This window comes from Jaculus jaculus, chromosome 5 (genome assembly GCF_020740685.1).
Source record: "Jaculus jaculus isolate mJacJac1 chromosome 5, mJacJac1.mat.Y.cur, whole genome shotgun sequence".
NCBI lineage: Eukaryota > Metazoa > Chordata > Mammalia > Rodentia > Dipodidae > Jaculus > Jaculus jaculus.
The window spans coordinates 74,734,073-74,747,387 of NC_059106.1; the positions used below are offsets into that span (position 1 = coordinate 74,734,073).

At 40.6% G+C, this 13,315-nt stretch overlaps 1 pseudogene; it reads right to left on the minus strand.

The window, feature by feature from the left end:
- Positions 1-12,081: 12,081 nt before the first annotated feature.
- Positions 12,082-12,794, minus strand: LOC101597428 (annotated as a pseudogene).
- Between the last annotated feature and the right edge of the window lie 521 nt (positions 12,795-13,315).

Sequence of the window (13,315 nt, forward strand, 5' to 3'; positions counted from 1 at the left end):
TTCTCGCTTGAGTGTCTTAAAGTTCTTATTGTATAGATTCTTTACTTCCTTAGTTAGGTTTATTCCAAGGTATTTTATTTTTTTTGATGCAATTGTGAATGGGAGTGATTCTCTGATTTCATCCTCTGTGTGTTTGTTGTTAGCATATACGAAGGCTACTGATTTCTGTGTATTTATTTTGTATCCTGCTACATTGCTGTAGGTTTTGATCAGCTCTAACAGCTTGCTAGTAGAGTCTTTAGGGTCCTTTATGTATAGAATCATGTCATCTGCAAATAATGATAACTTGATTTCTTCCTTTCCAATTTGTATCCCTTTTATGTGTGTCTCTTGCCTTATTGCTATGGCTAAGACTTCCAAAACTATATTAAATAGAAGAGGAGACAGTGGACACCCTTGTCTTGTTCCTGATTTTAGTGGAAAAGCTTCCAGTTTTTCCCCATTTAGTAATATGTTGGCTGTAGGCTTGTCATAAATAGCCTTTATTATATTGAGATATGTTCCTTCTATTCCCAGTGTCTGTAGGACTTTTATCATGAAGGGATGTTGGATTTTGTCAAATGCTTTCTCTGCATCTAATGAGATGATCATGTGATTTTTGTCCTTCAACCCATTTATGTAATGTATTACATTTATAGATTTGCGTATGTTGAACCATCCCTGCATCTCTGGGATAAAGCCTACTTGGTCAGGGTGAATGATCTTTTTGATATACTCTTGTATTCTGTTTGCCAATATTTTGTTGAGAATTTTTGCATCTATGTTCATGAGGGAGATTGGTCTGTAATTTTCTTTTTTTGTTCTATCTTTGCCTGGTTTTGGTATCAGGGTGATGCTGGCCTCATAGAAGGAGTTTGGTAGGATTCCTTCTTTTTCTATTTCCTGGAAAAGCTTAAGAAGCAATGGTGTTAGCTCTTCCTTAAAAGTCTGGTAAAATTCAGCAGTGAATCCATCCGGGCCTGGGCTTTTTTTAGTTGGGAGATTATTGATAACTGCTCGGATCTCCATGTTTGTTATAGGTCTATTTAAGTGATTAATCTCATTTTGATTTAATTTAGGTAGGTCATATAGATCAAGGAAATCATCCATTTCTTTCAGATTTTCATACTTTGTGGAGTATATGCTTTTATATTATGTCCCTATAATTTTTTGAATTTCTCTGGAATCTGTTGTGATGTTACCTTGTTCATCTCTGATTTTATTAATTTGTGTCTCTTCTCTCTTTCTTTTGGTCAGATTTGCTAAGGGTTTATCAATCTTGTTTATCCTTTCAAAGAACCAACTCTTTGTTTCATTAATTCTTTGGATTGTTCTTTTTGTTTCTATTTCATTAATTTCTGCCCTAATCTTTATTATTTCTTCCCGTCTACTACTTTTTGGTTTGCCTTGTTCTTCTTTTTCCAAGGCTTTAAGGCGAAGCATTAGGTCGTTTACTTGCGACCTTTCTAATTTCTTAATATAGGCACTTAAGGCTATAAATTTACCTCTTAGAACTGCCTTCATTGTGTCCCAGAGATTTTGGTATGTTGTGTTCTCATTATCATTTGACTCTATAAATTTTTTGATTTCCTTTTTGATTTCTTCATTGACCCACTCATCATTTCGTAGTGTATTGTTTAGTTTCCATGATTTTGTGTATGCTCTATAGCCTTTCTTGCTACTGATTTGTAGTTTAATTCCATTGTGGTCAGATAGAATGCAAGGAATTATTTCAATTTTCCTGAATTTGTTAAGATTTGCTTTGTGTCCTAATATATGGTCTATTTTAGAGATTGTTCCATGTGCTGCTGAAAAGAATGTATATTCTGCAGCCTTTGGATGAAATGTCCTGTATATATCTGTTAGGTCCATTCCTTCTATGACCTCATTTAGTCCAGATGCCTCTCTGTTTATTATTTCCCTGGATGACCTGTCAATTGATGAGAGTGGGGTGTTAAAGTCACCCACCACCACCGTGTTTGGTGTTATCTGTGACCTTAGTTGTAATAGTGTTTGTTTGACGAATTTGGGAGCCCCCATGTTAGGTGCATATATGTTTAGGATTGTATTGTCCTCCTGTTGTAGTGTGCCCTTAATCAATATAAAGTGACCTTCCTTATCTTTTTTGACTAACTTCGGACTAAAGTCCACCCTGTCTGATATTAGGATAGCAACCCCTGCTTGTTTTCTAGGCCCATTTGCTTGAAACACCGTCTTCCAACCTTTCACCCTAAGATAATGTCTATCCTTTGTAGAAAGGTGAGTTTCTTGAAGACAACAAATTGTAGGATCCTGCTTTTTAACCCAGTCTGCAAATCTATGTCTTTTCGTTGGGGCATTGAGACCGTTGATATTAAGAGATATTATTGAAAGGTGTGTATTTATGTTTGCCATTTGTGTGTGTGTGTGTGTGTTACTTGTTCTACCTGTGCTCTCTTCTGTTAACTGGTATTTGAGTATGGCTGGTTTTTTCTAGGTTCCTTATATGTGTGCTTTTCCTGTTCTTCAGCATGGAGGATTCTATCAAGTATTTTCTGTAGAGCTGGTTTTGTCTTCAGATATTCCTTTAACCTGCTTTTGTCATGGAATGTCTTTATTTCTCCATCTATTTGGATGGATAATTTTGCAGGATAAAGTAACCTTGGTTGACAGTTGTTATCTTTCAGAACTTGGAATATATCACTCCAGGCCCTTCTGGCTTTAAAAGTTTGTGTTGAATAATCTGCTGTAATCCTGATGGGCTTGCTTTTGTAGGTAACTTGATTTTTCTCTCTAACTGCTTTCAATATTTTTTCTTTGGTTTGTGTGTTTGGAAGTTTGAGTATAATGTGGCGAGGAGAGGTTCTTTCTGGGTTTTGTCTGGCTGGGGTTCTAAAGGCTTCCTGTATCTGTATTGGCACCTCTTTCCCAATTTGGGGAAAATTTTCCTCTATGATTTTGTTGAAGATGCCTACTATGCCTCTGGAGTGGAATTCTTCTCCTTCTACTATGCCCTGAATTCTTATATTGGATCTTTTCATAGTGTCCCGAATATCTTGAAATTCCCACTCATACTTTTGATAAGTTTGTGTTTCTCTTTGTTGGACTGCATTAGGTCTGCCACCTGATCTTCTAGCTTAGATATTCTGTCCTCTCCCTCATCCATCATACTGGTGAGATTTTCTACAGAGTTTTTTATTTCATTAACTGTGTTCTTCATTGCTAGTAATTCTGACTGGTTTTTCTTTATTATTTCTATTTCCCTATTTATGTCTTGTATTGCCTTCTTTATTTCATTAAATTGGTGTCCTGCCTCTTCTTTGATTCCTTTGATTTCCTCTTTGATTTCTTCTTTGATTGTTTTCATGTGTTCTTTGACCTCTTTGAACATATTTATAATTATTCTTTTGAACTCTTTCTCAGGCATTTCCTCTAACTCTTTCTCACTGGAGGACATTTCTGATGCATTAATACTTTTAGGTGGATTTATATCGTCTTGCTTTTTAGTGTTTCTTGTGTTATAATGTATATATTTTTGCATCTTGGATTAAGTTAATGCTTGGATTTTCTAGCTAGCTGTGTATTCTTAGCTGTATCAATTGATTTGATGTAATATATTTTCAGGGTAGGACCTTAAGGTATTAGGTGTGGCTCTTAAGACTCTCAGAGTATCTACAAAGATGTTCTTAGGGGTTGAGTTTCCCTGCTATAGGAGTATTCAAGCAGGCTGAGTGGAATAATATACTGGTAGATTCTAAAATTTAACTAAACACTGTACCCATTCCATCAAAAACAGCCCCGAGTATGTATGCAAGAGTAGTTATTATAATGACCAGATCCTCTATCAACAAAGAGGTTTAGATTTCTGGTCTGTTGAGGTATCCAAGTCAGCTTGTGACCAAGTGAGACCCTTCCCTGGTGCAATCCCAGTTACCTTGGGTGATTGTGGTCTCAGTCAAGTTGCTGCCAGGGTCGTCGGGCTGCTGTTCTGATTTCTGGAGCTGGGCACTTGCTTTTCCTACGGGGCAAACTGAGCCGCTGCCACCCCTGGAGCCCCCACCGCTGCTGAAGCTGCCGTTGCCGTGTCCACCGCTGCTGCTCACCCCGAAGCCGCTGCTGCGGGATCTGCCACCGCTGCCGCTCCTGGGTCCGCTGCTGCTGGGGCCACTGGTACCGGTGCTGGAGCCGCTGAAGTTGCTGCCGAATTCTGCTTGGGTCCCGCCGTCAGCCCAAGTTGGCGTGGCCGGGTCCCGGGCTGGTGCTGTGTTCGCTGGAGCTGGGTTCAGGCGGCGGGGGAGGGGAGGGAGCCGCGGCTGCTCTGGTTGTATCGCTTCTCCACGTGTGCTTTTACCTCGCGGTCTGCTCCTCCCTCCGTTGCTCGCTGCCGCTCTCCCCTCACGTTTCCCGAGTTGCGGAGAGCGCGGTGTGAGGGGAAAATCCCGCACCTGGCTTGTCCTGTGGCTCGAGCCGAGAGTCCGGCGGTTTTCTGCCGCTCCGCGGTTGCGGCGGGTAGCCGAGCCGCCCCGGAGCCGCTGTTCCCGCCTGTGCAGGCTCTGGATGCTCTATAACTCTTCCACTTCTCCGCTGCCGCCTCAACTTCCTATACACCTCACTTTTTAGTAAAAGTGTGTATTTTGCTGAGTTTTTTTTTGGTCTTTCCCCCCCCAGGCTGCTTTGGCGTGGTACCTACGCCGCCATCTTAACCGGAAGTCCCTTAAAATTATTTTTGATTGCTTTTGAGATAGGGTTTTATCATGTAGTCCAGGCTATTGGCCTTAAACTCAAGATCTTCTGACCTTATCTTCCAGAGTTTTGGGATTATGGGCATGCCCCACCATGCCAGGCATAAAGACAAATTTCTTATGATTTAGGATTATAAGAGAGTTGTGTATCTCTTCTGTTTAAGGATTCAGCTCTACCCCATCCCTCACCATGCTGTCTTTTGTGAACACAAGACAGTTAAGTATAAATCTGTAATAGCCACTGCAGTGCTTGTAAGGAGTGGCCCCATATTTCCTCAGCTCTTCTGACCAGTCATGTAAGTGCTCCTTTTAGCCACTGGATGGCAGCTAATCTCCGCCAGTCTAGCTAGGTGTTCAGCTTCCTGCCCCTCACCCAGACTCCACTTCCTGTAATGTCTTTTGCTTGAAAGGAAAGAAGAACACAACATGTAGCAACTCTGGATTAATCTCAATTTACCAACCTCTAAACATAAGACTTTATAAGGCATGAGATTGAAAGGCTGTAAATCTTGTAGCTGGAATATCCAGGATTTCTTCTTAAAAAGGAAAGAAAAGCTCTTAGGCAGCCATGGAGGGAGGCTAGGGCCTAGGAGTTTTGGTCCTAGCAAGAGCTAAGACCTTGTGTTGGCAGCCTGAACTTGGACCTTAGGAAAGTAGAGAGGAGGATAGAGAGCCAGGTGAGGGCTTGTGCCTCAGATGCTGCTTGTGTGTGCCTTGGTTATCTGTCACCTGAGAAGGGGACTATATGGAGAATAGAGGGAACTCTGACCAAGAAGCTTGCTAGATTGGGAAATATTTATTTACTGGGGGTGTGAGGTTGTTTGGGCTTTGTTGTTATTAAGTGCTTGTTGGTTACTTGACAAGGGTGTCATGTAGTCGAGGCTGGCCTCGAACTCACTTTATGAAGGATGACCTTCAACTTTTGATTCTCTTGCCTCTAACTCCCTAGTGCTAGGATTACAAATGCGTATCATACCCAGTTTATGAAATTATAACAGTTAGGCATGATGGTGCATGCTTTTTAACCCCAGCACTCAGGAGGCAGAAGTGAGTTCAAGGCCAGCCTGGACTGCAGAGTAAGTTTCAGGTCAAATAACAACAAAAACAGATCATTTCATGGCTGGGGAGATGGCTTAGTGGTTAAAGGCACTTTCTTACAACCTAATGGCCCGAGTTCAGTTACCCAGTACCCACTTAAAATCAGATGCACAAAGTGGCACATGGGTCTGGAGTAAGTTTGCAGTGGCAGGAGACCCTGGCGTGTTCATACTACCAATTTCAATCTTTTTAAAATTTTAAAATTTTATTTATTTATTAGTGTGTGAGCAAGCGAGTGAGCGAGAGAGAGGCAGATAGAGAGAGAATGTGTGTGCTAGGGCCTCCTACAATGCAAACGAACTCCAGACAGACACATGTGCCACCTTGTGCGTCTGGCTTTACATGAGTACTGGAGAATCAAACCAAGGTGCTTAGGCTTCACAGACACCTTAACCACTAACAATCACTCCAGCCCCCAACAAAAATACAGATATTAAAAATATATTTATTTATTTATTTATTTGAAAGTGACAGACAGACACACAGAGAAAAAGAGGCAGATAGATAGAGAAACAATGGGCATGCCAGGGCCTCCAGCCACTGCAAACTCCAGATGCATGCTCCACCTTGTACATTTAGCTTATGTAGGTCCTAGGAATTGAGCCTCGAACCGAGGTCCTTAGGCTTCACAGGCAAGCGCTTAACTGCTAAGCCATCTGTCCAGCCCCAAAATACATATTTTTTAAAGTCGGGCATAATGGTGCACACTTTTAATCCCAGTGCTTGGGAGGTCACCCTCTAAGACTACACATGGTGAATTCTAGCTCAGCTTGGACTCGAGCAAGACCTTACCTTGGAAAAAAAAATGATCGACTAGAGTGAAATCTCACTTCAAAAAGAAGAAGAAGAAAAGGTGGACTAGAGTGAGACCCTACCTCAAAAAAAGAAAGAAAATGAAAAATATTTTTTAAAAAGTATAATTTCAGAAAATAAAAAATAGTAATAAAACAAAAAAATCAAAGAAACAAAACAAGGCCTGGGAAGTGGCTCAGCAATTAAAGATACTTTGCTTACAAAGGCTGCCAGCCAGGGTTTGATTTCCCAGGTAACGCCAGGTGCACAAAGTATTGCATGCATCTGGAGTTCATTTGCAGGATCCAGACATCCTGCTATGCCCTTTCTTTCTCTCTCTCAATGAATAGAAAAAAAATTTTTCAAAGGAAGAAGCAAAAAAAAAAAAAAAAAAAAAACCAAAACAAAACAAAAAAAAGCGGGGATGGGGGGAGAAAAGGCCCAGCAAAACTGTCTGCTGATGACAGGTGCAATGCTGTTTTCACATGTGTATAGACCTATTATTAATAACAGAACTTTGCCAGTCGATATTACTACAGTACAATACTGTTGCAACAACAATTCCCTATAAGGAAAATATCTATAAACCTTGACTGTTGGCTCCAAGCAAGGGCAACGGGGTGCTCATGACATTGAAAACCACTTTTTTTTTTGGCTTTTCTTTTTATTTTTTTTCTCAATTTTTATTAACATTTCCTATGATTATAAAAAGTATCCCATGGTATACCCTCCCTCCCCACCACTTTCCCCTTTAAAATTCCATTCTCCATCATCTCCCCTCCCCATCTCAATCAGTCTCTCTTTTATTTTGATGATATGATCTTTTTCTCCTCTTATGATGGTCTTGTGTAGGTAGTGTCAGGCACTATGAGATCATGGATATCCAGGCCATTTAATGTCTGGAGGGAGCACGTTGTAAGGAATCCTACCCTTCCTTTGGTTCTTACATTCTTTCTGCCACCTCTTCTGCGTTAGACCCTGAGGCTTGGAAGGTGTGATCGAGATGTTAGTCACTACTCCAGTCACTTCTTTCCAGCACTATGATACCTTCTGAGTCATCCCAAAGTCACTGCCTTCTGAAAAGAGAAGATTCTCTACCCAAAGTGAGAGTAGCATTAATATAAGGGTATAAATATTAAGAGAAGTGCTTACTGGGCAGTTTGATAAGCATAGTATATACATTTTTCCAGACACCAGCAGATGTTACACCCCTAGGGATCATGATTACCCATTTTAAGTTTTCAGTATCAGGGATGTGTTTCCCCCCATGGAGCGGGCCTCCAGTCCAATTGGAGGGCAGTTGGTTTCCACTATGACAGACGTGCCACTATTGCACCTGTTGGTTCATTTGGCCTGGCTGGCCAATTATAAGGCATGCGGTGTCCACTGTTGAGTATCTTCACTGGTGGTATCTCTTTCTCCCATTGAACTACATGTAGAATGGCTTCTTCCAGCTTTCTGTCAGCTGGCCTACATGGAGGAGGTTATCAGCTCAGTTCCAGCAGGATTTCTCAGTGGCCTTGCAGCCCAGGTATGTGGAGTCCTTAGCAATAGGGACTTACCATCTATTCCTGGTGGGAAACCAAGGGCCTCGGCAATGGCCTATATGTTTTGGGGGCATCAGGGACCTCCCTGGCCAACAACTCACAGGAGGTATCCCATCCCTAGCACGGAAAATTTTCTAACAACAATTTATGGCTCCTGAGTGTTCCGTTGTCCAAAATCAGAGGATTCCATATGATTTATTTATATCCTCTTAGATTTTTATTTGCCCTCCCTCTTCCTTTCCTTTACTCAATCTCCTCCCCTGACCTCACTTTGGGCCTTTTCACCCCCGTTAATCTATTCTTCCTCTTACGTATATACAATACCAACCTATTAAGTACCCTCCTCCCTTCCTTTCTCTTCCACTTGTGTCTCTTTTTTTAGCTTACTGGCCTCTGCTACTGAGTTTTTTCCTTCTCACACTGAAGCCCAATCATCTGTAGCTAGGATCCACATATAAGAGAGAGCATGTGGCGCTTGGCTTTCTGGGCCTGGGTTACCTCACTTAGTACAATCCTTTCCAGATCCATCCATTTTTCTGCAAATTTCATAACTTCATTTTTCTTTACCGCTGAGTAGAACTCCATTGTATAAATGTGCCACATCTTCATTATCCACTCATCAGCTGAGGGACAACTAGGCTGGTTCCATTTCCCAGATATTGTGAATTGAGAAGCAATAAAGATGTTAGAGCATGTACTCTAAGGAAATGAGATGAGTCCTTAGGATATATGCCTAGGAGTGCTATAGCTGGGTCATATGGTAGATCAATCTCTAGCTGTTTTAGGAACCTCCACACTGATTTCCACAATGGCTGGACCAGATTGCATTCCCACCAGCAGTGTAGAAGGGTTCCTCTTTTTCCACATCCCCACCAGCATTTATGATCATTTGTTTTCATGATGGTGGCCAATCTGACAGGAGTAAGATGGAATGTCAATGTAGTTTTAATCTGCATTTTCCAGATGACTAGGGATGTAGAACATTTTTTTTAGATGCTTATATGCCATTCGTATTTCTTCCTTTGAGAATGCTCTATTTAGCTCCATAGCCCACTAATTTTTAATTGGCTTGTTTGATTTCTTATTATTTAACTTTTTGAGTTCTTTGTATATCCTAGCTATTAATCCTCTATCAGATATATAGCTGGCAAAGATTTTTTCCCATTCTTTAGGTTGCCTCTTTGCTTTATTCAGTGTCCTTTGCAGTGCAAAATCTTTGTAATTTCATGAGGTCCCAGTGGTTGATCTGTGGTTGTATTGCCTGAGCAATTGGGGTTGTATTCAGAAAGTCTTTGCCAAGACCAATATGTTGAAGGTTTCCTCTAATTTTTCCTCTAGCAGTTTTAGAGTTTCTGGTCTTATGTTAAGGTCTTTAATCCATTTGGACTTAATTCTTGTGCATGGAGACAGAGAAGAATCCATTTTCATCCTTCCACAGATACATATCCAGTTTTCCCAACACCATTTGATGAAGAGGCTGTCTTTTCTCCAATGAGTATTTTTGGCATTTTTATCGAATATCAGGTGGCTATAGCTGCCTGGATTTACATCTGGGTCCTCTATTGTGTTCCATTGATCTACATGTCTGCTTTTGTGCCAGTACCATGCTGTTTTTGTTACTTTGGCTCTGTAGTATAGGTTAAAATCAGGTATGGTGATACCACCAGCCTTATTTTTGTTGCTCAGTATTACTTTAGATATTCGAGGGTTTTTTTTTTGTGATTCCAAATGAATTTTCATATTGTTTTTTCTATTTCCGTGAAGAATGCTTTTGGAATTTTGATGCGGATTGCATTAAATGTGTAGATTGCTTTTGGTAAGATTGCCATTTTCACAATATTGATTCTTCCAATCAAAGAACAAGGGATGTTTTTCCACCTCCTAGTGTCTTCTGCAATATCTCACTTGAGTGTTTTAAAGTTTTCATTGTAGAGATCCTTTACTTCCTTGGTTAGGTTTATTCCAAGGTACTTTATTTTCTTTGATGCTATTGTGAATGGGAGTGATTCTCTGACTTCATCCTCTGTGTGTTTGTTGTTAACATACAGGAATGTTACTGCTTTCTGTGTATTTATTCTTTATCCTGCTACATGGCTGTAGGTGTTTATCAGCTCTCACAGTTTGCTGGTAGACTCTTTAGGGTCCTTTGTATATAGAATCATATCACCTGCAAATAATGGTAACTTGATCTCTTCCTTTCCAATTTGTGCCCCTTTTATGTGCATCTCTTGCCTTATTGCTATGGCTAAACCTTCCAGAACTATATTAAATAAAAGTGGGGACAGTGGACACCCTTGTCTTGTTCCTTATTTTAGTGGAAAAGCTTCCAGTTTTCCCCCATTTAGTAATATATGTTGGCTGTTATATTGAGATATGATCCTTCTATTCTAAAGGCTTCCTGTATCTGCATTGGTACCGTTTTCCCAATTTGGGGGGAAGTTTGCTTCTATGACTTTGTTGAAGATGCCTACTATGCCTTTGGAGTGAAATTCTTCTCCCTCTACTATGCCCTGAATTCTTTGTTTTTTTTAAATTTTTTTGTTCATTTTTATTTATTTATTTGAGAATAATAGAGAGAGAGATTGAGAGAGAGAGAGGAAGAGAGGCAGATAGAGAGAGAGAGTGAGAATAGGTGCACCAGGGCCTCCAGCCACTGCAAATGAACTCCAGATGTGTGTGCCCCCTTGTGCATCTGGCTAACGTGGGTCCTGGGGAATCAAGCCTCAAACCGGGGTCCTTAGGCTTCATAGGCAAGTGCTTAACTGTTAAGCATCTCTCCAGCTCTGCCCTGAATTCTTATGTTTGATCTTTTCATAGTGTTCCGAATATCTTGAAATTCCCATTCATACATTTCTATTAGTTTGTCTTTCCCTTTTTTGGACTGTATTAGGTCTGCAACCTGGTCTTCTACTTTAGATATTCTGTCCTCTCCTTCATCCATTCTACTGGGGAGATTTTCTACAGAGTTTTTTTTTTTTTTTATTTCATTAACTGTGTTCTTCATTGCTAGTAATTCTGACTGGTTTTTCTTTATTATTTCTATTTCCTTATTTATGTCTTGTATTGACTTCTTTATTTCATTAAATTGGAGTCCTGCATCTTCGATTCCTTTGATTTCATCTTTGATTCCTTTGATTTGTTCTTCAACTTCTTTAAACATATTTACAATCATTCTTTTGAAATCTTTCTCAGTCATTTCCTCTAACTCGTTCTCACTGGAGGTCATTTCTGATGCATTAATACTTTTAGGTGGATTTATATTGTCTTTCTTTTTAGTGTTTATTGTGTTATAATGTATATATTATTGCATCTTGGATTAAGTTAATCATTGGATTGTCTAGCTAGCCTGGTATTCTTACCTGTATCAATTGATCTGATGTTATATATCTTCAGGGTAGGAGCTTAAGGTGTTAGGTGTGGCTCTTTTTTTTTTTTTGTTACTGCATCAGCAATATATATATATATATATATATATATATATATATATATATATATGTAATATATATATATATATTTATATAAATATAAGGAAGATTTTCCCCACCCACCCCAAACATATCTTTTGCTGTTTGTTTTTTCTTTTGTACACAGGGAATTTGAGATTTTTTTTTAACATTTTAGTGAACAAGTTTTGATCTATTGGCTTTGTGGTACAGTAATGCAACAGCAATCCACTCTGGTGCCAAAGGCTCTTAACACTACAAGGAAGTTGTGAACACTAATTTCTTAGGAGGTGAGGCCAGCCCCACATGAACCTCTCTTGCATACCTCTGGTCCACGATGATTCAAAATACTTAAGATTTTTTTTTCCCTCAAATGAATCATTAGACAGTAAAAACAGAATCACAGAGTCACAAAGGGCCACATGCTTTTCAGTATAAAGCATTCTCCTTTACTAAGTTGCTATCACAGTGCAGACTGACTACCTGTATATGCTCAAGAGATTTAGTCAATATTGTATTTGGTTATGGAAAAGGCTCTCATTTGTTTTAAATCCAAAGTGCATAGTGAGAACAAATCAAAGCGTCTTTTCTTTCTAGCGTCAGTCTCATCTGAGCGCCTCCCACAAGTAGCTCAGCCTTGTCTTTGCCCCCCCTCTTCACAAATCAAAACCAAAATAAAAATCACGGGACTCAAGGAGTTTCGATATTCATCAGCCTGGTAAACACACTTTGCCAACAAACAGAAGTCCTACTATTGTAAAGAAAATGGATAAGACAAAAAGTACATATGATGACCCAACCACTGTGTTGTTGGGTAATTTATAAGGTTGACCTCTGACTTTGTTGATGTAAAATCCTATTGGAAATATGAGGGCAGCCATACAGAAAAGGATCATTCCAGTGAACGCTATCCATCGAGCATATTTTGTAGCTTTTCTGTGCCAGTGCAAAGCCATAAGCAAGCCATATGTGACAGTCAGTGAAATGATTCCCATGATGATAAAAAACAGTGTGGTGACCCCCTATGGGGGAAGCCGGGGAGGGATGCAGATCCGGTCTCGTCCATGGATTGTTTGACATTGTCCCACGAGGCCCACGGTAAGTGCTCCTGCTGACTCGCCGGTGTTGATCCAGTCTGGGTTGGTGATGCTGGCGATGGCAAAGATATCGGCAGCCAGAAAGAGACATCCTGAGATGATGGTCAGTTTATCCATCTCCCCATCCCGCTCCCCCCACCCCCCGAGCCCTGGGCAGGCCGCAGCCTCATGCCTCCTGTCCCATGGGCCACCGCCGGGGCCGGAGTCCCCCCATCGCTGCTGCCTCGCGCCCCCTTGGCCCCTGCCCTTCGCTTGCGCCCTCAGCGCGCTGGGGACCAGCAGCCACCACCTGGCCCGGAACTGCCAGGTGTGGCTCTTAATACTCTCAGAGTATCTACAAAGGTGTTCCTAGGGGTTTGGTTTTCCTGCTATGGGAGTATTAAAGTAGACTGAGCGGAACAAAATACAGATAGATTCTCAAATATAACTACACAATGTACACATTCAATGAAAGACAACACCGAGTATTTGTGTAAGAGTAGGTATTATAACAACCAGATTCTCTATCAACAAAGAAGTTAAGATTTCTGTTCTGTTGAGGGTTCCTAGTCAGCTTGTGACCAAGTGAGACCCTTCCCTGGTGTAATCTCAGTTACCTTTTTGGATGATTTTAGTCTCAGTTATACATTCCTCTTTTG